Genomic DNA, 25,887 nt, shown 5'->3' with positions numbered 1-25,887 from the left:
CACTTAGTTTTTATTACTGTTAAGAGTCAGCCTTTCCAACAACTCGCTAAATCCAGAACAGTCTGACATACGATACTATTGTTCAAAAGGCTCTGGTGTTCTGTTGGGGTTTTTGTTGTTTGGGTTTTGAGGGAAGCAGGGGGGGCAAGAGGAGGATCATGATACTGTTGATTATTTCTTTGCATGGGAATAGCACATTTTATGCATTCTGCATTTGGACCTCTGTATACTAAATATCCTAGGTGCAGTTACCTCTGAGCAAGAAGTGAAATATGGACACGTAAGATAATCTTCTAGTACAAGTAAGATAATCTTCTAGTACATGATTCCAGTGAAAAGTGAGAGAAAGGAACCTTGGTGATATCTCTCCTTGGTGATGTCTCTCCTTGGTGGTACCTCTCCAGCTACTAGTGCTTCCATAAAGTTTGGCTACTTCACATCTTGATGAAGATAAAATTTCTTTGAGGTTATAGGAAAGAACATTCATCATACACTTACTCATGTATGATTGCACTTCTTTTTTAATCAGAGACTACTGCTTCTTACACTTTCATACTTGGAAGTCATGTACATGCCAAGATGTATATGCAAAATGGTTGGTGTCCTCAGAGTTCTGGGCAAGATTTTTAGTAAGCTGATGGGGAAGGTCCTGGTTTGGTTGCTGGTCAAAACAAATAAATAAAAAGAATATTTAGTTCATAAAGAGAATAAAGATCTACTAAAAACCAAAGCACAACCATTTCAGTTTTTTGTTGTTTTTTCTTTTTGGTCAAACAGATAAAACAATAGGTACAAGGGGAAGGCAGAAAGAACATGGGATGAATTTGTGAGCCATAATTCAGCAGTCAGCAAACAAAGGGCATGATGCCAGACAAGTTCAGCCATAAAGGAGCCTTGTCTTAGGGGCAGGCTGTGATTGTTTGTGGACAGATGGCTGCTTACCAAGTTCATAAAAATAATTTCTGGATAACTTTTCCTCAGCTGTGTCGTATTTACCTGAACTGTGCCTGCTTCAGAAAAGACAAGGTTAAATTCTTTAGTGTTGAAGAGGTTTTCTGCACCTGAAAGGGATGCAACTTTGATTTCTGAGATATAATCCCTTGTGTTGATAAAAGCAAAATGTTTTGTACACTGAGAAGGATGAAGGTGGAAGAGGGCTGGGTAGCTTAGTGCTGCATGATAGAGAACCTGCTTTTAGCCCTGGAATCAGGCTGGTGATCTGTGAAGATACAGTAACACATTGGGAATTTGCATTTTGTTGAGGTTTGAATTGCTTTGTGGAAGCTTGATTGAGTAGGTAAAGAGACAATAAAAGTGGACCTCCAAGTTTGTAAAATCTAGACACATTTCTACACAGTAGCTTTTGTGCCATAAATGACGACACCAGTGATGTATAGCACACTGTTTGGTGTTTGAGAAGATGGAACTTGACCACAGGCAGCCAGCTCTTTCTTGTAGCAGGTATGAAGGATATAGAAACTATCAAGAGAGGGGCCTCTTGCCATTGACTTGAGTTGATGTCTAGACCTGACATTCTGGTTTTCACATCATCTCATTTGAGTTTCCCTTTCTGTCACATTTTACATCCTATCTTTCCTGTATTCATGTTCTGCCTCACTGTTTTGCATTGGTCTTAAAAGTCCCAGGGCATTTTACTGTAATATTGGAGTAGAATATTAAAGATAGCATTGCAATACATATCCAAGAGAAAAACAGCTACTGCTGTGAATGAATCCCTTGTGGAAGAGGGAAGTAGAACTTCCTTTTATTTGTTCCCTTGGGGAAACAGAGATATGAGTAGCCAGTTGGTGGCAGTCAGTTTGCCCACTTCCTCATAAATTTTTTTTTACTTGTTAAATACATGCATAAATGTACATGTGTCTGTTAATTATATATATATAAAATGCAAACATAATGACCATGCAACACAGTAAGCTGGTGTACATGCAAGTTGGTGTCTCTGCATCTACTCCTAAAGGTTTCCTGACAGGCAGCTTCCATCACGCAGTTAAGCTCTATTTGTGCAGTGGATTGTGTATCCCATGCACAAAAAGACTGGATTCATGCAACACAGATTTATGCATGTGATTTAAAATCCTCTGGGTAATTGAGACATGGTGCTTAGCATCTCCAGGATCCTTGAGGCAGCCTTACATACAGGTGCAGACAGACACTGCACAGATGGTCAGAGTGAAAGGATATTAAAGTGGCTAAGTTAAGCACTCAAAGGTTACAAAATGCCAGAATTAGGAAATGTTTGTGCAATCTTAATTCCATCCATACATCTATCTATTGCTTCGTAATAATCTTAAAATAGATCCATACCTTTACCCCCTCTCTGTAGGATGATTGGGTTTTATTCAGTGTATTAAATGAGTCTGCTCTGGGGATGACTTAGAGTGCATGCTGAAGGAGAGTGTTGTCTGTTGAACTCTTACCCTCCTGTGTTCCTGTGAATGCAAGAAGGGAAGACATCATCTCATTGTTAAGGCAGCTGAATGTTGCTTTGGAGAAGTTGATTCTCTGCCAAGGAGTGTGATGCTGGATAAGCCATTTACATCAATCTTTTAATAGTGGCCAGGTCAGCACTTCTAATTTGTACGTAAATAGCTACAGTTGTCAGGTGGGTGATGAGTTGTGACTTGTGACCATCATAGCTCTTTGATCCAGATCTTCCAGTGTGCAGGATGCTTTGTTCTCCCACTTGAAAATGTAGAAGAGGAGATGGGGAAATAAATATGTCTGTGGTTGCTAAAGTGTTCCTGTTGTAGCTCTTGCATTGTTTTCCTCATTTTTTGGGTTCTCTTAGGACTGCACATGTGCATCTGCACCAAAGGCTGCTGGAAGTTGTATCCTGTGAACACTCAAAGAATATGCAATGCGTAGTACTAGCAAGAATTGGCGTTTAGACACGTTGAGACAGTTTAGATCTTAATTTCTGACTGCCTGTAAAATGGGGCTAATATTCCTTCGGCTCACAGAACTGGTGAAAACAGTACTTGCGGACAGTCATGATATTCTTGGTGTGAGCACTGCAGAAAAAGCAGTATCTCTTCATTTGGCTCTTTGTCTGCCTTTTCTCTGCTGAATTCAGTACTGTGTCAGCTTTTCCTTTCTTTGCATTTTATTTCACTGCTTTTTACAGCTGGCAGTGTAAGGGTGCTTGTCCTTGCCGCATTGTTCAGCATTTACTGCAGTTTGCTTAGTTGCCCTGCATCTGTTGAGAAATAGGGCTGTGGGATAGTAACCCTTGAGGCACACAAGCTTGAACAAAATCCTCAGAAGCACACAAGCTTGAACAAAAGTGATCAAATTGGTATGAACTTCTGGGGTTTTGTTTCAGTGCAAGTTACTGCACAGACTGTTATTTTGCATAAGTGTGAATTATTTGAGCTAAATTAGTAATTTTAACCAGTTTATTAAATTGAAGACACTTTTACACTGGCGTAAGAGCTCTACATGTTAATAGAGAAACAGGAGAGCCTTAGTGGCTGAAGAAGGGGTTGAGAGAAATACTCCATCCAGCTCTTCTTCCTTCTCTGTGACCATTTGAAAGATTGTGTTTCTTTCTCCCCTTCTTCTTCTCAGCCTTATGAAGAATATAATGCTTACTTTGAGCCACGAGGAAGATCTGGCTCATGGGAACAGGACAGTCTAGGTTGTGGTCAGAGGATGATGTTGGCTAGATGGGCAAGGGGAGGATGATCTCTTCATGGCCACCTCTGCCCTTTGCTTTATGCAATTGCAGGCCTGCACAAACTGGCGCAATATGCCGCAGCATGTGTATGTGTAGCCAGGACACAGCACCCAGGGGAGCCCAGCATGGTCAAAAGAGGCATGGGGCAGTGCTGGAGCAGGGGTGGAAAAGATGATTGCCTTGACAGCATTTCATTGGTGGCAAGTGGCATGTAAAATGGAGGGAGAATTGAGAGGGGAGAGTGGAGGATAGGACAGAGTGAGTGCAGAGAACTAGGTAGGTTGTGAGAAAGGAGAACTGGGGAAAGGGGCAGGGAATAGGTAGCTGGAAAGGTGCAAGGGCTTGCTTCTCTGTAACAGTTGAGTCTGGTGATTTTCTGAGGGAGCAAGGGAAGAGGCAGCACAGGTTTCTGTGGTCCGGGGTGGACTGGAAACTCTAGACATTCCCAGTTCAGCCAGTGCCACCCCACAAACCTGTCATTTGCATGTCTGCCTTTCATGTCTGCACATCAGCTGTCTTTCAGAGCTTCTCTTCTGGGGCCATTTGTCTTAACAGCAAGCAGCGTCAAGACCTTTCTAGGAAGGTGGCTTAATTTGCAAAGAGAGAGAGCACACATGGCTCTGAGATAAGGTATAGCATGCTGGACCCCATCATGATAGGCAGTAATGATACTCCTCTCAAGCACAGGACACACTCAGTTTTCCTGTTGGAAAAAAGCCCCATCTGAGTTGCCCAGAGCTGGTTCCAGCCCATGACTAGTGTGGAAAAGTGGTGAATCAGGCCTCGAGCTCGGCTCCAGTGCTGGCAGGGTCAGCACTGTTGTCATCCAATTTACTTGCCAAAGTTTAGCCATCATTTTGTCTTGTAACTGGCCATATATTTCACACATTTGAAACCTTATTTGTGTTACAACCAAGTAGAATTAATTTTGAGCACAGCAGAGGCTGTGTTTTTAATAAAAGGCTATGTTTATAAATAATCAAGTAACACGCACATAGTGGGGGCTCCTACTGAAAGCACAGAAACAACAAATTATTGTTGTAGTCTTAAGGAAGGTTATCAGAGAATTCAGTGTTTAATAATATCATAGAAAAGGTGTGATCCTGTAGTGTTCTGGATTCTATCAGTTCGTTCTGGGTTTTGACCAGTTTTTGAGGTACCCCAGCACCACACAGAGTCAAGACCCTGAAATCCTTAAGCAGAGAGCACAGTGTAGGAAATGAAGTATGAGAACAACTTAAGTATTCTTAGTAATAGCTTTTGTTGCCCAGAATTTGAGTATATGTTTACTTCTTGTTTGTGGTAGCCAGTTGTAATAACTCCAGTGGTGGTCTCAGTTGTTTTTATTGAATTCATAATATGTGCTGGCTTTGGATGAGCAGTTTCAAAGACTTCTGCTGATGTGAGCTGGAATTTGTGCTCTGTTTGGTTCATGCTATGTCTTCTGTAACTGCAGTGCTTGTATGAACACAGTTGATGGTATGTTGTAGCTTGGTGTGAGAGGCTAAGATAAAACCCCAGCTGTTTCTGAAGATACTGCCTGCTGCTATCAAGAGGTTTAGTTTAGCAATTTTAAGTGTTACAAGGACCTGTAGGACCTATATTTTTGAACTGCTTTCCTGAAGAGAAGGTGGAAATGTATATGTCTGGCTATTTTAGGACTCATTCTTTCTTGAGTGTGCTTATACTTTATAAAATGCAAGCTCAGGGAACATGGATAATAAAGCTGAATTATCATCCTCGAGTGTCTGTAGATTAAGGATATTGGCCATGAGTGAGTCGTGGCAAAAGCTGAATTAGGTTTAAAATATCAGCAACAACATCAACAGAGAAAGGATGGCTGGATCAAGTACCAGCCATGTCATTATAATTCTTAGAGATTTGGGTACAGCTTAAGGTTTGCCTTCTTCACTGACACACAGCAGGCTGGCTCAAATCACCAGCCAGACAACTTCCATGATGCCTCCTGCTGACCAGTACATGAAGAAATAGCTATCTGCCAAACAAGTTGTTTGTTTTGTTTCAAAGCCCCAGTGGGCCCAGCCCTTCCTGCCCAGCAGCTGCAGCAGGCTCTGTTCCTGCTTGGTGCCTGGCCTGGGAAGACCTTGCTTGCTGGCCCATGAGAGTGGTTCTCCGAAATGGGCTTGTGGGGAGTGCTGTGTGAGAGGATCTGTTTGGGGTATTTTTTTTAGTTGTTTATTAAAGTTTGTTTATTAAAATGAATATCTGGTCACAAAGGAAGCATGTTTTTTTTGAAGCGTGTGTATTGCCAAGAGAGCAGGATAGAGCACTGATCACGTTATTGCTTCCCCAGGATCAGAAGTGCACACACAGCTCTGCAGGCCCCGTGGGCAGCATCCCAGTACCACCTCTCTCCTCTCTTTCAGTTCAGCTCTGCCACGTTTGCTGTAGTCATGGCTCCCTGCTTCTCCACAGGCGGGATGGTGAGGTGGGAGTTGCTCTGCTTGTGAAGTTTCAAAAAATCAGAAAGGTTAGATCTATGTTGCCAGTTGCAGGGGCACCACAGCTAGCTTTAGACAAGCCAATTCGAGTATTTCTGGCAGTCTAGCTGATGAAGTAGAGGTGTTTGCATGTACTCATTTATCCCACTGAAAAGTATGCTTGTTTGCCCTTAGATTACTTCTCTGCAATGGTAAGTTACTGCAGAAAGCCAAGTCTGCCTTTTAGTACCCAAGGTGGTTTAGCCAGCTCTGCAGCATATGTGTACCCAGTCGGTTGTGTTCACTAATTAAAAAGTTTTCAAACTGCCAGTGTTGCCCAGAAATTTAAAATATGCATGTCATATTGAGTTCTTCTACCAGTCTCACATCAGTTAGGAGGAGAACGTGATGCCTAACTATTCTATGATTCTGTGCCTGCAGCTGTTGTGAAAAGTGTGGGCAGCAGCCCTAGTAGCCCTTTCTGTTGAGTATGGGCTTGGTAATATATGTAATCATAACATAAACTGTAATGTGTCATCTGGCCTCTCTAGGCCATGAGATGGCTCATCTTGTGAACCAGGGAAGGTGGATTTTAAAACCAAGATGATTTTGTTTTGAACTCATGGCTTTTGGAACTGGAGCATCTCATCATTATATAATTATACATCTGTATGTTATAGTTCCTCTACATGGAGTGTAACACAAATAATCTCAGTCTTTCTTAGCAAACAGTCCAGGATGAGAGAATTGTGTGGATGAGGAAATGGCGTGGGAACACACTTACTTACCAGTGAGTCAAAGACTGGAATTCCCTCTCTAACCAGTAAAACTGTCTGGCAAGTTACATGCTCAGAGCTGCAGTGGTTTTGGTTTGTTCAAACACTTCTCAGCAAGACTGGTGTTACCCAGTCTTATGGCTAGGGCTGGCTTTGGAAAGCTGAGTGAAACAAATGTTCCTAGGGAGAAGCATGAACTGAAGGCGTGAGGTTAAAACAAAATATCCTTTACTGGCCTGGGGAGAGAAGAGCAGAGTGGTGATTTTTAAATCCTGCCTGAGATCAGTGTTACGAACTTTGAGCATTGTGTAGTTAGCTCCGTGTCTATAGGGACAAATGTGCCGGTGTCATTGTAGCCATAGCAGGGATTTCTGTTTGGTTTGTGACTTGGCTCAGTCTTGAAGTAGACGCCCTTTGAACTTTCTGTTCTTCTGTAGCTGTCTGTATTACACCCTTACTGGAGATCCAGACTTGGCACCTCTCTGTGATCCAATAACTCAGCCAGATGAACCGAGATTTCTGAGGAGAGGATTTAAAATGTACTTCTCTACTTGGGAAAATTCATCAGTGTCCTGTTGCTCATTGTCCTACAGGTTGCTGTGCTGCAGAAACGTTCTTGCACTGGCAGTCTTCAGACCGAAAGTGGGGGTCCTTGCCAGCTGGGAGGCCCACCAGCAGCCAGGGACTTTGCAGTGCCCAGGGCTAGGGTGTTTCTCCCTCAGGCATGTATGTTGTCAATGGGGAGAGGATTCCTCACCCCTTCCGTGGCAAAAACGGTTTGGTGTTTTGGGACAGTAAGGATGCATGAATAAACAGGATGTATTGCTAAGCAGTTCAGTGTTGGGTGATTGTCACCACATCAACTGACCCAGCATGGCCAGTGGCTGAAGACTGCTGCCTGCCCTTTGCTATCCATGTGTTTCTGGCTTGCCTTCTCCTGTCTTGCTTCCAGTCTGTCCGCTTAAAAGAAATGCTAGCTGAAGAGACCTGTATTACTGGTTGATGCAGATTTTGCTAAAATGCACTGACACATACGTGTAGCTCTGGCTGGTGGTAGCTGTGCATGAATAAACATAACTACTCCTGACTGTGATGTGGTATCAAGCTACTGTAGATGCAAAGCATGCTTTTTAATAACTGTATAGTGAAATGATTATAAATTCATGACTATGCAGTGTAGACAGGGTCTGATATATCACTCATTTGTACATTTGTAATTAATTGTAATAACAAGATTGTTCTTTGCAAGTGTTCTTTCTTTGCTTCCAAGCACGACAGAGAGCTATAATAATCTTATACCTTAAGCTTGTAACAAAACATTGTTGGTAACCTAGCAAAAAAAAAATTCTTAATTAAGTTTGCTACACAAAATCCCATAATGCTTTCTAAGATTTTTTTTTTTCCCCTAGGTTTCTTTAGTGACTTTTACCCAAAATTTCAAATGTTTAAGAAACATTTCTGCCTTTTTTTTTTTTTTCCATCTGGATATAATGGAGCATAATTTAATACTATGGGAAGAGGAGGAGGTAAATGATGCATGTAATGATTGTTTTAACATTTACAAGAAAATAATTTATTTAAATTGGATTAAGCCTTAATATTATCACACTTTTCTACCTGATTTAACATGGGGGTTGGGGGAAGGGGGAGAAGGCGATTTCATGGTAAAGTGTTTTAAGTATTTAATCTTTTTTTTTTTTTTTTTTGATCATTCAGGCATCCTGCCCCACAGCCATACATTTTTCCTACATACAAATGTTCATTGCTGTCTTTTATGTTCCTCAGCTGATAGTAAAGAGGTCATGCTAAATCTGATGGAGAAACTGGACATCATCTTTAGCCAGGATGCCAAAATTAATTCTACCAAAACAAGAGGTAGGGGAACAGCAAAGAATAATTTGCTTTTGTATATTACTGTTTTCAAGTATTCTGTTCATCATGTTGGCATGTCTGGTATACACATTCAGAGTGAACAGAAGTACCTGCTTTGGGCATGAGACATCAGGGGCTTGTGGCTTTCTTCTGTCCCAGGCAGTTTTCCTGCCAGCCTAATTCTGGTGAGAATGGGTCTCTGAGTCAAAGTCCAGACTTTAGCATCTTCATCTAATTTTTTTCCCTGCTCCAGAAGAGGAATCAAGTGGGATAAATTGTGTAACCATATGCTCCTCCTGCTTTGAGTCTGCTGATTGAAGTGTTTTGTTTATAATAGATGCCATTTTGATGAGAAAAAACACCAAACCACACCTACAGCCAAGGAGTTCCATTAGTGGCAGAAGCAGCAAAGCCTGGTTTTCCACAGGTCAGTGCCTCATGGTTTCACAGTGAATTACAGTTGTCTCTTTTTTCCTGCAGTATGGTCATTTGTTAGGTCTCTCACCCCTGTGGATTCTTTAATGTTTCATAGGTTTAATTTTATGTTACAGGATTTGCTTTTTAGTTGTGTCACTTTCAGAATCTCTTTCTTCTTCTAGCTATTTATTCGTTACAAAGAATGTGGGAATTTGACATATCTGTATCTCTACTTCTTTTTGTTGAAATAGAAGAAAATCAACTAGAAACTTGGTGTGTGACTACACAAACTTCAGTGTCCTAGCAAACCAAGCAAAAGTGGTAGTATCTGGCTAAGTACATTACCTGGTTTGGATTTGTGTTTTGAATTCATACCTTCTGGGAGAAGTAAGTTTGGATTACTACTTAGTCCCGTTCATCCAGTAGAGCCATTGTCATCAATGGAAGATGTTCTGGTTTTACAAAGCATCCAGGAATGATTATGTAAATTCTGATTAAAATGGCAGATTTCCTTCCAGTCTCATTTCCATTAGAGACAATTGTAAGTCACCCATCTCCTTCAAGAAGAGCTAGATTTGTTTCTACAGATGTAATCAAGTACTCAGAAGTTGGGTCAGGCTTATTGTCACCAACATACGCTTAATCACTGCTGTGTAAACCAGAGAAGATTTCTTCCCAGTTCAAGTTTCAGTTCACAAAGCTGGGGGAGGGTGTGTGTATTTGTAAATTGACCAATTTACCTCTGTGTATTGTGGTGATACACATGGAATTTCATGATTCCTTTTTTTCTGTAATAGATTCACTTTTAAAACTTAGAAGTACACTTCAAATAAATGAAAGGTTAAATTCTAAACACATTCTTAGTGTGTGCATAAGCTTCTGTTTACTTGGGAAGTGTAATATCAGTAGAGCACTTCTCACTTTAAAGTTTATGAATTTCTTTCTTCTCTTCCTTAATTCTTTGAGGTGTCAGTACTGAGAAAGATGAATCATTTATTAGTGGGAGGCCTGACACATGATGAAATCACTATCTGACACTTCAGTAACTTCCAGTGCTGTTCTGTGAACATTCAGCAAAGCGCAGATGATGTGATGTTGCAGTTCTGTGGGTAGTGCTTTTTTTTTTTCTTTTTTTTTTTTTTTAATGGATGAAATGCTTTATCATCATAGTGTGTGAGCACTTCCCCATTTGGTATGAATAGCCTTTGCTTATTTATTAAGGATGATTCAGAAGCTCTGATGTAGGGGAAAAAATAGAACACATCTGCAACTGGCAGAGAAGATCTTTGTATTTCTCCTGAGAATCTGAAGAGCAGAACTCATCCACATTTTTTTGGGAGGGGAGATAGACAACAGATAACATTCATGGCTTGAGTGTTAAACCAGTTTGGAGCATTCCTGTTATGACAGAGCATGCAAATCTCCATTATGTTACAAATGAAGTTCACCTAAGGGGCAATTCTGTGCTGGCCAGTGGATTACCCCCTTAACAGGTCAGTGGTCTCAACCCAAGGACATTTAGGGAATAAATTGGCATCTGAAAATAAAGCAATTGCCAATAAACAACTGGCTGCTTGCCAATAAGCATAACAGTTTTACTTATTTAAAAAGAAAGAAAAAAATGTAATTTTAGTTCTAGTGTCTTCACTCCAGTAAGCAATTCTGGAAGCATATAGGTTAGACTTTATGTTCTACTGAACTAACCCCTGACTACATCTTTCTCTCTTCTTCCTTCTTCACTTCCCAGTATAAATGTTTTTGAATTGCTTCCTGCCACCAGCAAACACAACAGTATTTTCAGGGTATTAAGATATTTCTCTTTCTCACACAATTTGAAATCTGGGCGATGTTACTCCTGCTCCTTTCCTATGCCATCTCACTCAACCATTCAGATGTGCTGCTGTGAAATGTCACAGGCTGGGAACTTGTAGATAGAGACTTACCTCCTAGTACCAAGACTGGCATCTAAAAGGTGGCTTCAGGGTTTTCTTCTAACTTAACTGGTTTCTCCCTTTGTTTTTTGAGAAGCTCAGGTGCTTTTCCCAGTGAATCCAGCCTTTCCTCTCTCATTCCTTGAACTGTGACTTTTTTTCTCTCTTGCTTGCTTTATATAGTGCTCACAGCTCTAATGTCTGACCTTTTCCAGTTCCTAATGTGTCTGTCATCATGATACCTTGAGGAATGTACTCTTCACAGATGTATGTGGGTCCACCAGAGCTAAATACTTGTTAAACGAAAGTGATGAGGGAAGACTGGAAGAGCTGGCAATTAAACCTGCCTTTCAAGTAAAGATACAAAGTATATCTCCTTCTCTAGTGGCTAATTTGGGTATCCTTGATTTTGCGCTCCAGAGTTTTGGCTCTAAACTGTTCCACAGCTACTACTGGGAATAAGCAGGTGACCTTTGGAGGTAGTAAAACTGTTTTAACTACATGTTTGCTGTTTGATATTTTGTGTTCCTCCCCATCTCTGTGCTAGTATGCATACATATGATATGGTGATGTATGCAAACAAGTCAGCAAGTAGCAAACCACTGGGCTCACTGCCTTAGTACTCAGGATCTGACTAAAAACCCGGTAAAGTTCAGAAAGGGTGAAAAATTATTTCAGTTTCTAGTCCAGATAGACTTTGATGTGTCCCTTACTTTTCCATCTTTCCTTGGCATCTCTTTACATTCAAATCATCTGTCACATTGGGCTTGGATCCTGGTAGTGTCACCAGAGTGCCCTGGCTGTTGTGGGACTGTCTTGCCACAAAGAACTCTCTGTAGGCTTCATAGATCATACAATGCTGTTTCCACAAAACCCTGCATGCAGGTGTGCCTGAGGAAAGGGCTACTGATAGCAAGGGGAGGCTGCCCACCCCTTCTGATGTGATGAGGAAGCTCCTTTTAGGACCACTCCCAAACCTGAGCCAGTCAAAAGAGCTGGATCAGCACAAGCAGTTTAAATAGCAGGCGTTGGCTAGCCCAGCCTTGAGTGCAGTTCCGAAATGGTTTAAGGTGATCCAAACCAGAGCTGTTACAGGCTGGCTTTGCATCACATATATCCCCACCCCATCTCTTGCACCAGCGCTGGTGCTTGTTTGACTCCACAGGAAGCTGAACTGGCAGGGAAGTGTTACGATTTTTTCAAGTTGGTTCTGTCTTTTCTGAACCAGTTCAGTGTGGGACCAGACAAGCATTCTTGCTGGCATAGGAAAAGGCAGCAGCCCCAATTTAGATCGGATTAGACTGTCATGGAACCGCGGTCTCATTTGGAGAATAGCACGTGAACATCTCTGGGAGATTTGAGGGGACAGTACCCTCAGGCAGGAGGAGGGGCTTTGTGATAGTAATCTCTCCCTGCAGTGCAGCTGACCCAGAGAATATTTGTCTACCATCTAAAATATAGAAGAACTTTTCAAACACATTTAAAAGACCTAAAAGTTTCCTGTCGGTGTTCTGTAAAACAAGTTAATTCAACATAGGCTTACACGATGTTTCTTTTGCTTCCATCCTTCCCCCTGGCAGCCTGCTCCATACCCTTTTTGTAAGCCAGAAGATACCCTCCTGCCCTGGCCCTCTTAGGTCATGTCATGGTGGGCACCCTGCCAAATGAAGCTGATCTTATAAGCTGCTAGTGCCCTGGTTGTTGGTGGGACTGTTTGCATGATTTTTAATTCACTTCTGTGGTGCCCTCATTTTTTTTTTCCCTGCCCGAGTTTGAAGTGAGATTGTGTTTAGCTGTGAACTACACTGCTGCAAATTCATGGTCTATTAGCACCTTTTCAAAGCTCCCCTCTGTGCTCTCCGAAGAATTAGAACACAGCTATTAAAAAAAAAAATAAATTAAAAAGCACTCAAGGTTATTGCACAGTGTCATTGTTTCAGGCTTTATTTTTAACATTATTGCTAAGATAGGTTTGTTTGTGTGTTTGCTTGCTTGCTTTCCCCATACTGTATTTAGATTTGAAAACAACAGCATCAGTAATAAGATACTGATGAACCTAAGGTAGATGTGACAGCATAATATGGGTAATACATATACAATTTGTCAAAGCAGATGAAATAACCCCACCTTGGGCGATTTTCAAAAGAAATACAGTACAGTACTTGTCAGGTCTGGGTGACTACTCCATAAATATATTACCTGCTGGCATACAAGTATCACTTTGTATAAGGTAGTTACACAGTAAAGGAAAAGGGAGTGGCAGGGCAAAACCAGTGATCTTGCAGAGTCTGTCAAAGAAAGCCATGATCTCAGATAGAAAAATGCTAAAATAAAAATGATCATTATTTGGGGATAACTACATTTATGTGTAAACCATCCACACATTTGATTGGTATTTTTATTCTGATAAAATAAGTGATGCTGTAGTTTTTATTGTGTATTTTTGAGTCGGTATCTACTGTCATCAGTAGGGATACAAAATTAGGCTAGAAATAGACTTCTTTTCTTTAACAAATTAGTAAAAAATTCAGAATTACTGCCACAGTTAGGATACACACTTTGGCAGGAATATCCTGCATCGTGAAATGACTAAGACCTTCAGAATCAAAATCAAAACCCTGAATTACCACAGATAAAATTTTTATGTTAAATATTTATATTACACTTTTTTTTTTTCAAGATCTATTGTGGATATGCTTGTTTACCTTTCATTGAAACAACTAATGAAAGAATGATAGAGAGCAGGTGAATTGTGCTAAGATGTCACAGTGCTTACCTATTTATGTATGTATATTTTTCTTTCCTAGGATGTGAAAAAGAAAACAATGGCTTTCATAATACACTCTTGCACAACACTCACTCTGACAGCTTTCAACGCAACTTCAGTGTGTTTGTAATACCAGGTGCACACATTTGCACATACATTTATATAGGGAGCTATGAAAATCATATCTTAGAAATCAAAGGGGGCAGGTGGATCAAAATTACTAAAATCATAGCCAAAGCGTGCAGTAAACTGTAAACTACAGCTTGATTACCTCTGAGATGTTAAGTGGTTTTCTTTCTTTGCTATTTCACTGCTAGTTCCCAGGCACATGGGCGTGCTTAGATCATGAGTCCACCACCTCTATCATTTGTACTGTAGGAGTCTGATTTTTTGACTACAGAAAGCAGAATCATCTACTGAAGTGTGGGAACACTTTATGTTGTCCTAGGTTTTGTATGTTAATTCTACAAATATGTTGATTTAACTCGATTGAGGCCTCCTGGAAAAGGAGGCATCCCCATCCCTATGGTCAACCCTCTCAAAGAAAAAGCACAGGAAAGGGTAACTTAAGGCATTCATTTGTCACCTGAGAGTTGTTAACTCAATGGCATCGTGCTTGGCCATGAGCACCTTGCATTTGTCTCCTGCTGAGCCTTTGGGACTCCCTTAGCCAGAGGAATAAAAGCCCAGGAACCCAAAACAGTTGAATTGGCAGGATGGAAATGTTCCCTTTCACAACATGAAGAAATAAAGAATATGCTCTCACTTCCTTGGGCAGCATCTTCCAGCACTGAGCAACCTTTTCCAGTGCCTCACCACCCTCACAAGTAAAGGCACTTACTTTAAAGACCTTAGTCTTTGGCTTGAGCGTTTTGGTGGGAAATCATTCTGTTAGAAAATTTATATCAGTGCTTATGGTTACAGTATCCAGAAACAGGACCATAAGCTGACCAGTGAAGATGGCTTTGCAGGACAAGAATTGCTAATCCACTAGACCTCTCTGTATGTTTTTGATGAGTAAAAGTTGAGAATTGGAGGGTAAAAGAATGCGTCATGCAGCAATTCTAACCAAACTACTCTTAATAAATAAAATAACATCCAAGTATATTCCAGAAGACTTTCCTTCTTCCTCTTCTCATTATACCTGCTTTTGAAAAGATGTATACCTTTTTCCCTGCTTCTAATCTATTTGTGGGGTGTAACTCCCTGTTACAGTATACACAAGCATATAGAGAATGTTAATAAGAAAAATGTCTATCACTTTTGATCAGGCTTACAAATAAGCTGCTTTTTTTCTTTTTTTCCTTAATAGCTTATGTTTGGAAGTCAAGTCGTGGTTCTGGGAAAGGTGCAGAGGCTCATGTTACAAAGCATCTCCTTTTTGATGAGCGGTGTTAGCAGGCCTTTTTGCTAACCAGTTCAAACAGACTACACTAATTCTCCAGTGTGTTCCCATCTTCCCACATTATGGTCTCTGCTTTCTTTCTTTACTGTCAATACATCTAGAAATTTCTAACAGGTCAATAATCCCTGAAAGATCAAAATGAGGATTCACTGCTATAAAAACATTGGCATTTCTTTGTAATATAAAAGCGAATGTGATTCTTTCAAAACAAGGTAACCTCCAGTTGCCCAAGAAGAGTTCATCCACCTCCATCACAAGGTGGAAATATGCCATTAAAACAAAGAGGTGTGGTTGATATCCCCAGAAGATATTTACACTGACGGAGACAAGTGAGATGACTGAAAAAAAGTCAGGGTCCTTCAGTTTAGGATCTGCAAACTGTTGCTGGGCATAAATATGATGTTTATTCCATGAGGGTACAGGGAAAATCTGCCACGCAGATTTACACTGTAGAGACTTCCTATACAATGGCCAAAAGACATTCCAGAGAACTCTTTAGAAAGCTTAGAATCAATAGCATAATCATAATGTGTTACAGGAAGGCAACAGGGAAGGTCGGGGCCTAAGTTTCATCACTATCCAAAGTTCAGTAAAATTCTCCAGATGGTCTTATACAGCAGACAGCTCTGTGCCACAGAGGAAGGAAAAATGGCTTGTGTTAGTCTAAAGTGAAGGGCAGTTCGTTGGTGATCCCAAGTATATGAATGTTCTCTTAGGCCAAGTTCCTTTCTTTTTCGTGCCTGCATCTTCATTGACCTGAACAACATTGCACCCCTTCTTTGAGGGGGTTAGTGGAAAGGGTATTTTTCTGGAAGAAGTTCATCTGTGATAAGTTTTGCTGATGCCAATGCCTATGTGAGGATGGCAGTACATGCAATAACAACCATTCTGGAAAATGAGGAGGTAGATACCAGAGAAAGATGCAGACAAGAAGAGTTTCTTGTTCTAAGAGACAAAAGTTTTATACACAGGGAGTAAATAAATGACTGGGCACAAAGCCTAGCACAAAGCCATTCTTGTCACATTAAATTAAGTTGATTTTTATTTTACATCTTAAATCTAGCTATTGGTGGGCTTCATAAAGAATACAGACATGATCTGGAATGTTGATCAAGTCTAAGGATAAAGCGACAAAGAAAATGGCCACCAGTTGAAATGCCATAATTGAAATAATTGTGAATGAAATACCCCACGTCTGAGACTTTCTGCCATGGTGAGTAGCAGTTGTTTGTGCTTTGCTATTTGAAATGTTTCTATCTGAATTAACAATAGATAATTATGGTCACGGTGTTATAGTCATGATTTACCAGCATTCTGTTGGTATCAAGCGCAAGGTGATTTTATTAGTCTTGAACGAAAATGCTTTGGAAAATTGGGATGCTTTTTCGGCTTCTAAGATACTGTTTCTTTTTAATGAATGACAACAGCATTTCTAACAGAAGTTTGCTTCCAGAAGGCATCAACGCTTGCCTGACCTTATTGACAAATACAAAGATTCTGTTAATTCTCAGTGCCAGTGCCTTCAATGCATTTTTCTTGGGGGAAGAAAAAAAAAAATCCAGGATGAAATTAATTTGCCTCCTTAAGAATAAAATAGCTCAATCAGTGGCCTGCCTAACATAAATCTATATTTGCAGTCCGCTGACAGTTGGGCTATGAATTTACTAAGAATCAGGGAGTGATTGGCTTGTAAGTCTTCATAAAATAATAAAGCCTGGCATTGTGCTAATGAGAGTTTAAAATTCTTCACGGCTAATCTTGGGACATACCTAAATTGGAAGACTAACTGACACAGCTGTTGTGGGACAAACTACTTTACAAAACAGTCTCCTATATGGATGCTTTATTTGAGAATAAAAGTTATTTTTAAGTCCTATAACAGTTACTCAGTTTTTTTGAACTGATTAGTGATTCCAGAGTAAATGCATTTTCAAAGAAACTACAGAAGCCTGTATAGTGAAGAACTTGGTAATGACAGTTGGAGAGCAGATTATATCCTGTGAGGAAGCTTAACCAGAGTTCAGGCTAACTTTAATATAAATCAGGTTAAAAATGAAAGCCAAAACCAACACATGAACAAGTGTAGTAAAAAGTTGTCTTTATTTTGCATGATTTTTTTGCAAGATAATTCCTTATATACTTGCCATTATTGTTCAATCGGAGCTTCCTATGCGCATCAAAGGAAGCATATCCCTTTAAATGCTTGCTATTTATTTGCACTCAGAAGTCCAGTTGACTGCTTTGGTGGTAGTTTCCTGTGCTGATCAATGAGACTAACAAGTTAATAAATAATTCACTTAACAAAACTGCATTAAGATAATGCTAAAGGTTTGAAAAAAATCCTGTGTAGGAAAGGTTTCTCACATTCCTAACTACTTGGAATCACTTTTAATATGGTGAAAGTTGATGGAGCTCATGAAAGATTGCTGCATTACCTTCAACAGAAGTTACATACATACTTCTTGTCTTAACTTCCCAGTGAGGTGAGTACACATTATAGTTGGAATATCACCTTGTGGATTTTTTTGTTCTTTTTTATTTTCACAGTTGGAAGATTGAGATTGGACATGATCTGTAATAGTCATCTTTGTCTAAATCACCTGTTAGAGCAGGGTGACCTAGAGTAGGTTGCCCAGGACTATCTCCAGATGGCTTTTAATCTTCTTTACCCTGAAGACAGATATAAATAACTGGCACTGACCTTCTGGCTAGAAAACTTTAACATATCAGTCTTTGAAGCTTATGTCCACTGCTCTCATTTTATCAGAAGATTGTCTGAGCATTGCACAGATTTCTGGAGTATGCTCTTTCATAACTCTTTTGTCCTGCCACGTTCTGGCTCTTACAGGTTTTGGGAGAAGGGTCCATGCTGTCACATCTGAGTACAGCTTTCAGGCCTTCATTCACATTGTTAATAATTTCACATTTTTCTAGCTGATTGTCTCTCCATTCACAGACTCCTGAAGGAAATTAAGTGGGGAGTTAACCTGGATGTGTTTTACTTCTTAGCCGTAATATCCTTGGGGATTAATTTGAGTACCAAAGTGCCAAATTTAGTTGTGTCTTTTTCATGTATTTCTTTTAGTATACTAGGACCTTTTTAAAGCCAAACAGTTTTCTGAAAACCAAACACATCTAAAGAGTAAGCCATCATTTGTGAGTATGATCTTAACTAAGACTTTCAGCTTTCCAGTTACAAGTTTTATGCCTGAAAGCTGTATGCAGGCTGTTAAGAATATACCCCTTTATAGCCTGATAAATATGTATATATACATAATTTATTTAAGCTCTCTAGAGATAGAAAAAGATGAAATCCTGATAACCTATCTAGGAGACTTAACTGTGCTGGTTCACTTAAACCACTCTAGTCTGGGACAATCATCTAAATGATGTGTAAATAACTGTCATCTCAGGACCTTTAGCAAGGTTTAGTGCTTTGTATTTGACTTACCAGAGGCTTTTAATGACTAGTATGAAGTCACAGAACAGAGCTACAGATATATAGTTACACATTCAGAAGACTCTATTAGCAGCCTTTTTAGCTGTGAATTTACAATTTGAGAATTTCCAAGAGAGTATATTTTCTGAGACAAATTTAATTGCCTTAGGATAATTTTAATTTTTTTTCTTTAATGTGATTTGTCATGGTAGAACTTAGATATTTTCCATGTGGGTTTACTCTGTGCTTTCTGTGGCCTGCAAGGAATTAATTTTTATTAATATGAGTGGCAAATGCATTGTTGAAATAGTCGTTGTGGCAGACACGCCTTTGTGTTAGCAGTTGGGTTAAACAGCCCCTTTATCAGAACTATTAGCACCTAATATTACTGTCTGATTAAAGATCATTCAGTGGATTATCCAGTCCCAGTGCTTCCACAGAACCCCAGACAGGTGCTCAAATAAGAAATCATGTAAAGTAAATGAGCACTAGTATGACGTTGTTCCTGGCTTTGTCTTGGCTGCAGAAAAGGAAAAAGTTATTGGGCTGTTTGGTTAATTTAACTTTTTTTTTTTTTTTAATCCCTTGTAAATAGCAGGTTAATTTGTACAATCCCTGTAGATTTACATTGCAAAGAAAGCAAGATCAGCACTAAGGCCTTTGTCCTATAGTTGACCTGACCTTCCTGTCTCATCAAAGTCCTCTGCCTTTCCTCCACCCAGGCTGCTTAGGAGGATAGGTGTGCTTTTACACTAAAGCTACAATATTTCTAGGTTTGTTTTGGTTTTCTGTTTTGTTTTTGATGATGGAAGCAGCATGTAATACGGACAGTCTATTCTGTGTCTCTAGAAGTGCATTTTATTTTAAATTCATGCATTTAGACTGGGCTTGTAGGTAAACTGGAAATGGGTAACTTAAGAAGGCAGGAAATCCCACAAGAGTTCACAGAGCATAGCTTAGCTGACAGTTCACTTTTTAATGGGTGAAATGAAGCCTTGACATTAATGAGCACAGGCCCCCTGACTCCAGTGGAATTTTGCATCCTTATGCTAGTCAGATTTCTGGCCCAATTGTGTCGGATGGCAATTTATAGTACCTTTCATGTCCCCCTGAAAAGCTGTGTGTCCTGTGTAGCCTGGGGACTGTTTCTGACAACAAATCTGCAGAGCAGAAAATAGCGGGCTGATGATAGACAAGACCCCAAAGTTTTTGTGTGCCTTGAAACAAGAGCAGTGTGTCTTGTCCCTGTTGATTTCGCTTAACTTTGAAAGGGCCAGAGTATAATATAAGTAGCTGGAACAAGAATTAGCCTGTAGGTAGGGCTAGCATTACCCTAAGAACTATCTGAACACTGCTCATTGTAGGATAAAGAATTTTCTTGGGCAACTATGAATGAAACATAGTAAAATAAGCACTGTTTATTATTGAAGTGTTATTTTTTGTTTACTGCTGTCTTTGGAGTGGGTGTCAAAAGGATACACTGGTGTCAAGTGTTCTTGGATCTGTGTTACCTCATGTTGCTTAAAAACATGCAAAAAAAGATATTTCAGACTGTCTGGTTAGATAGAGATGAGTGTCTAAGATGCGTAAGGATTCTGACAGAAACAAGCTGACCTAGCTTGAAGCCTCTAGTTCAGTGTTGCTCTAAACAGACCACTTCTTAGGTTATGAAGGGGTGATATGTAAAGGGAGCTTTAGAGATGCAGCACAATATTACGAGACAAACCCATTCTCCCCCCACCAGCAAACCCCTGAAGCATCATACTCTGTAAAAGATGCATTAGATTTATCAATAGACCTTTCTTTACTCAACTGTGCTGCAATTCCTTTTGGGAAAAATTGGATTTTCATCAAAGACACAGAAGACTATAAAATTGGAAGCAGATGTGAGGTTGGATTGGATAGCTCTATGGCTGTTTCTTTTGAGGAAGCACTTCTGAACAAACCCAGCCTTATGCGTTCCTTGCCGTCTTGCCCCATGTAACACTCTTGACTGCTTTTTACATTTTCCAGAGAACCAGGAGGTGCAGGGTGACTAACTGATCTAAATGTGAACTTCTTCCTTATCATATCATCTATTTCTTGATTTTCCAACTGTTCTGTATTCTTTGGAAGATATGTTTAAACAATAACCTCAGTATTTTGCATTATTAACGAAATACAAAAAAAATACAGGCAGTGCTTTGCATGTAGAAGATGAATTTAGTCCTGGTTGCTAGCACTTTTGCTCCTTATTTAGTTTATAGCTTGCCCATGTATGATACCTCAGGTATCATGTATGTTTTATTTTGCTGTAAACAAGCATAGATCTCATTTACTTAGAGAAAGCTCTGTCTTCTGGTATATTGATGGTGTTATTAATGTAATTGATGAACTGGGATGAGGAGTACAATTTTAAAGATTATTAATTTTTTGGGAGTGCATTTTTCAGTGTGTTTGGTGCCACATGAAATGTGCTGCAATGAAAAAGAGAAGCTAAGCAACAGAATTTATGATGTTGTTTATCTGTTGATGATGTTTCCTCAGTTCTGATTTACAGCAGAACTGAGCCTGGGCCCAGTGAAGTACAGTTTCAAATCCACAGCTTCCCCAGAATTCCTGCGGGCTTACCTATCTTGATCCAAGACTTTATAATGATTAGCTCTGCATTTTGTACTTGCTCTATGTGGATGTGCAGTCTCCCAGGAGTTATTTTTAACCTGACGCAGAAGTAGTATCTGATGAGGAGAGTCCCTGGTGCTATTGCACTCACTCCCAAGGGCAGTGCAGCAGCAGCTCCATTGCAAGCCTCTGATGCTCTATTGTGATCCTTCCGTGCATTGATAACTTGGTGCAGAAATATTATGCTCATGCAGGACAGAGGGATAGCCACAAGCCCGGATGCCCAGTCTGTGTCACTCAGGGGTTAACACAGGGCAGGTTCTATGCTTCAGTGCTCCAAGAAATGGCATTTCAGCTCATCCTTTCACTTTGCCCTCCCATTACACAGCTATGCATGCTTTCATTTAGAATCATAGAATCATAGAATAGTTAGGGTTGGAAAGGACTTTAAGATCATCAAGTTCCAACCCCCCTGCCATGGGCAGGGACACGTTATGCTAAATCGTATCACCCAAAGCCTCATCCAGCCTGGTCTTCAACGCTGCCAGGGATGGAGCATTCACAACCTCCCTGGGCAACCCATTCCAGTGCCTCACCACCCTAACAGGAAAGACTTTCCTTCTTATATCCAATCTAAACTTCCCCTGTTTAAGTTTTAACCCGTTACCCCTTGTCCTATCACTACAGTCTCTAATGAAGAGTCCCTCTCCAGCATCCCTATAGGCCCCCTTCAGATACTGGAAGGCTGCTATGAGGTCTCCATGCAGCCTTCTCTTCTCCAGGCTGAACAGCCCCAACTTCCTCAGCCTGTCTTCATACGGGAGATGCTCCAGTCCCCTGATCATCCTCGTGGCCCTCCTCTGGACTTGTTCCAACAGTTCCATGTCCTTTTTATGTTGAGGACACCAGAACTGTACACAATACTCCAGGTGAGGTCTCACAAGAGCAGAGTAGAGGGGCAGGATCACCTCCTTTGCTCCTTTTGATGCAGCCCAGGATACGGCTGGCTTTCTGGGTTGCCAGTGCACACTGAAGCTGACTCATGTTCATTTTCTCATCAACCAATGATCCCAAGTCTTTCTCCACAGGGCTGCTCTGAATCTCTTCTCTGCCCAACCTGTAGCTGTGCCTGGGATTGCTCCGACCCAGGTGTAGGACCTTGCACTTGGCATGGTTAAACTTCATGAGGTTGGCATCAGCCCACCTCACAAGCATGTCAAGGTCCCTCTGGATGGCATTCCTTCCCTCCAGGGTATCAACCGAACCACACAGCTTGGTGTCATCGGCAAACTTGCTGAGGGCGCACTCAATCCCGCTGTCCATGTCAGCGACGAAGATGTTAAACAAGACCGGTCCCAACACCGACCCCTGAGGGACACCACTCGTTACTGGTCTCCAGCTGGACATTGAGCCATTGACCACAACTCTTTGTGTGCGGCCATCCAGCCAGTTCTTTACCCACCGAGTGGTCCATCCATCAAATTGATGTCTCTCCAATTTAGAGACAAGGATGTCTTGTGGGACAGTGTCAAACGCTTTACACAAGTCCAGGTAGATGACATCAATTGCTCTACCCTTGTCCGTCAGTTCTGTAGCCCCATCATAGAAGGCCACCAAATTGGTCAGGCAGGATTTCCCCTTAGTGAAGCCATGCTGGCTGTCACCAAGCACCGTGTTGATTTTCATGTGCCTTAGCATGCCTTCCAGGAGAATCTGCTCCCAGATTTTGCCAGGCACAGAGGCGAGACTGACTGGTCTGTAATTCCCCAGGTCATCCATTTTCCCCTTCTTGAAAATGGGGGTTATATTTCCCTTTTTCCAGTCATTGGGAACTTCACCTGACTGCCATGATTTCTCAAATATGATGGCCAGCGGCTTCAGAACTTCATTTGCCAGCACCTTCAGGACCCGCGGATGGATTTCATCAGGACCCACGGACATTCAGATTTTTAAGATGGTCTCAAACCATTTCCTCTCCTACAGTGGGCCCAAGGTCTTCGTTCTCACAGTCCCTGCATCTGCCTTCCAAGACTTGGGTGGTTTGGTCAGAGCCTTTGCCAGTGAAGACTGAGGCAAAGAAGTCATTCAGAACCTCAGCCTTCTCCAAATCCTGTGTAGCCAGCTCTCCTGAGAGCTTCCTGAGGGGGGATGCATTTCCTCAATTGTCTCCCCATACTGCCCACCCACATGCTCCCTCACAACTGTCCTCTAAGTCATCAAAGACTGGATCAAGCTCCTTCTCAATCCACCATTCCACTGTGTGCTGTGCCTACCCCTTTTGTGTCTTCTTCCATAGGGTCAGCCTCACTTTGGCTGACTTGTCTTCTTGATTTCCTGACTTACGATGCTAAGCACAGTTGATGAGACAGGAAGAAAGTGGCAGGGACTGCTAAACCTGAAGATCTCTCCTGCTCAGCCTGGAGCAGAACTGAAGTTATTTTAGACAAGACAAGTAATTAACTTGCCTTTTTTTTTTTTAATGGTAGAATAGCCTGTTGGAGAAATCAAAGTGTGGAATTCAGACCCTGAGAATTAACTATGGAAGGTCATAGGTGTGAGAGTGAAACGGCAAATTTCTGGTAAAAAAAGTTACTTATAATGTTCCTTGTGCAAATCAATACTTTGCTGGAATAGGTACACATGAAATGTGACTGCTTTATGAAAAGTAACTAAGTCAAACCAGGAGATCAGAATGCAGCCATTACAATGCAAAAGAGGAGATCAACTTCAGCCCATGGGTAAAGCTCCTTGTGTAAGGCTGACCCTACCATTGAAAGTGTCATAAAGGCACACAGATCATGCCAGAAGATCTTCCTGATTGTGGGGACACTTCTTGAACATCCACAGCTCACCATACATAATACTGCGTGGATTAACTATGGATTTAAGTGACGCTCCCCAGAATTTTGTTAGACCAAGATCCAGATCCTGATCTCAACCTCACCTGTAGTTTCTGGCTCATAAAACAGGTAAAAATTGGGGTGTAGATGTACTTTTCCAGAAGTACAGAGTTACCATGAATTTCTGTCTCTTTTCTGAATGATCAACAATGAATCACTGTTTTTTTACAAGTTTCAGTGCATTCACCATATGCCAGGTGTCGCAAGAGCATGAGAACATGCACCAATTTGAAACTGGCTAAACAGCTTCACACTGGCATCTCTACCTGGTAGTAGGAGTCTTGAGAAGGAACTACTTGAGTTTAACCTTCCTAGTATGTATAAGATACTGTCATCTTCTTGAGCATAATTATCTTTCCACCCCCACCATCTAATCTTTGCTGTATTTTCCAGTAGGAGGATCAAAAGAAAGTTAGTTAACTAGCATTCATCAGATAATCCAAAGGAGACATTAATCTGTAAGACAGTGTTATCAAATAATTAATTCATGGGTTAATTCCATTCTTATTTATCTGATTTTCTTATGATTGTGAGTGTAGGTTTCTCAGCCTAAATCCTAGTACAAACGGCTTCCTGCTTGAAGAAAGTGATCCTGGAGGGGAACAGAGAGAAAGGAAGGAAATGTGTATCTTCTTCAGGACACTTGCTAGCTACTGGTAAGTTTTAAGAGAAATTATTAATTTTGTCATTAAGATAATACTTGGTTAGTTGCCGAAAAGCTGGAAAAACAGCAGAAAACTATCCTCATTTTGTATGTATGTGCATAGTTAGGAAAGATTTGCACTGAGGCTTACTTCCTTACACTGGAATTATTAAATTTGTAGTCTATTTCTCATGTCATCTCTGTCTTTTAGTTGTTCCAAGTGACCTCTGGTAGGTCACTAGGAAAGCAAATCTGTCTTTTCATCAGTGCATTTTCCCTTATGCTGTTCTGACTGTACTAACGCTATTGGTGGGTATGTACTAAATGCAAACAGACCATATAGAGGAGAATCAGCATGGAAAGAAGTCAATCTGTGAGCAGTGGGAGTAATAAAACCTGTTTTATGTTGGCTTGGTGTCCTTTGTCCCTTCTGCTTCACAGTGCACTGGGTTGACCTTTCTCCATTTCTTTTATGGCATGCTATTCTGAAAAGAGCAGTGTGCAGGTTGTCTAGATCAGCACTGTGCATACCCAGAACTAGCTGGGCAGTTGGTGCTGCCAACAGTGGCAGCTGCGCTCTGCCTGCTTTTCCCTCAGAGCAATCACTAATTTGGGTTGGCCAACAGCTCAAAAAGTTTTCTGAGAGGGAGGTTAGGGGGGAGGGAGGGAGTGGAAAGAGGTAAACAAATGGAAAGAGGCGGATAAGCCTCATTACGTACAAACCCAAGCTGAAAATGGCTGCCAGTGATTGCCATTAATGAAAGTTTATCCAGAACACAGCAATGGGACGTCAAATGTGCAATGGCACCAGCAATGCATTCAGGCTGTGCAGCAGTGGCCTCTCCCTTCCACCACTATGCTTTAATTACAATCCCAGTAATTTTCAGAATCCTTTTGTCAACATTGGACATTGCCTACCAAGCTGGGCTCACCAGCCAAGTCCATTTAATTCCTTGCAAGAGAATGAGGTTGATGTATGTTGAATACTAGCTCTCTTT

The 25,887-nt window shown here is 40.9% G+C and overlaps 1 long non-coding RNA gene across 6 annotated transcripts in view; it reads left to right on the top strand.

Annotated features, from left to right (window-relative positions):
- The window catches only part of LOC130607266 (uncharacterized), a 58,959-nt gene that overhangs the window by 937 nt on the left and 32,135 nt on the right, over positions 1–25,887 (top strand). For 2 of the 6 annotated variants that reach the window (XR_008974203.1, XR_008974199.1), the window contains exons 2-4: positions 16,370–16,519; positions 17,854–18,105; positions 18,392–18,462. This is a non-coding gene — a long non-coding RNA (uncharacterized LOC130607266). Of the gene's footprint in view, positions 1–4,300; positions 5,877–12,412; positions 14,020–16,369; positions 16,520–17,853; positions 18,106–18,391; positions 18,463–25,887 lie in introns of those variants that run through there. The other 4 variants (XR_008974202.1, XR_008974201.1, XR_008974200.1 and 1 more) reach the window with 4 other exon arrangements.

This window comes from Pezoporus wallicus, unplaced genomic scaffold (genome assembly GCF_028554395.1).
Source record: "Pezoporus wallicus isolate ANWC-B61680 ecotype Strahan unplaced genomic scaffold, APGP_CSIRO_Pwel_v1 contig_5485, whole genome shotgun sequence".
Lineage (NCBI taxonomy): Eukaryota > Metazoa > Chordata > Aves > Psittaciformes > Psittacidae > Pezoporus > Pezoporus wallicus.
Note: the sequence above shows the minus strand (reverse complement) of the source record. Positions and strands in the feature narration are given on the sequence as shown.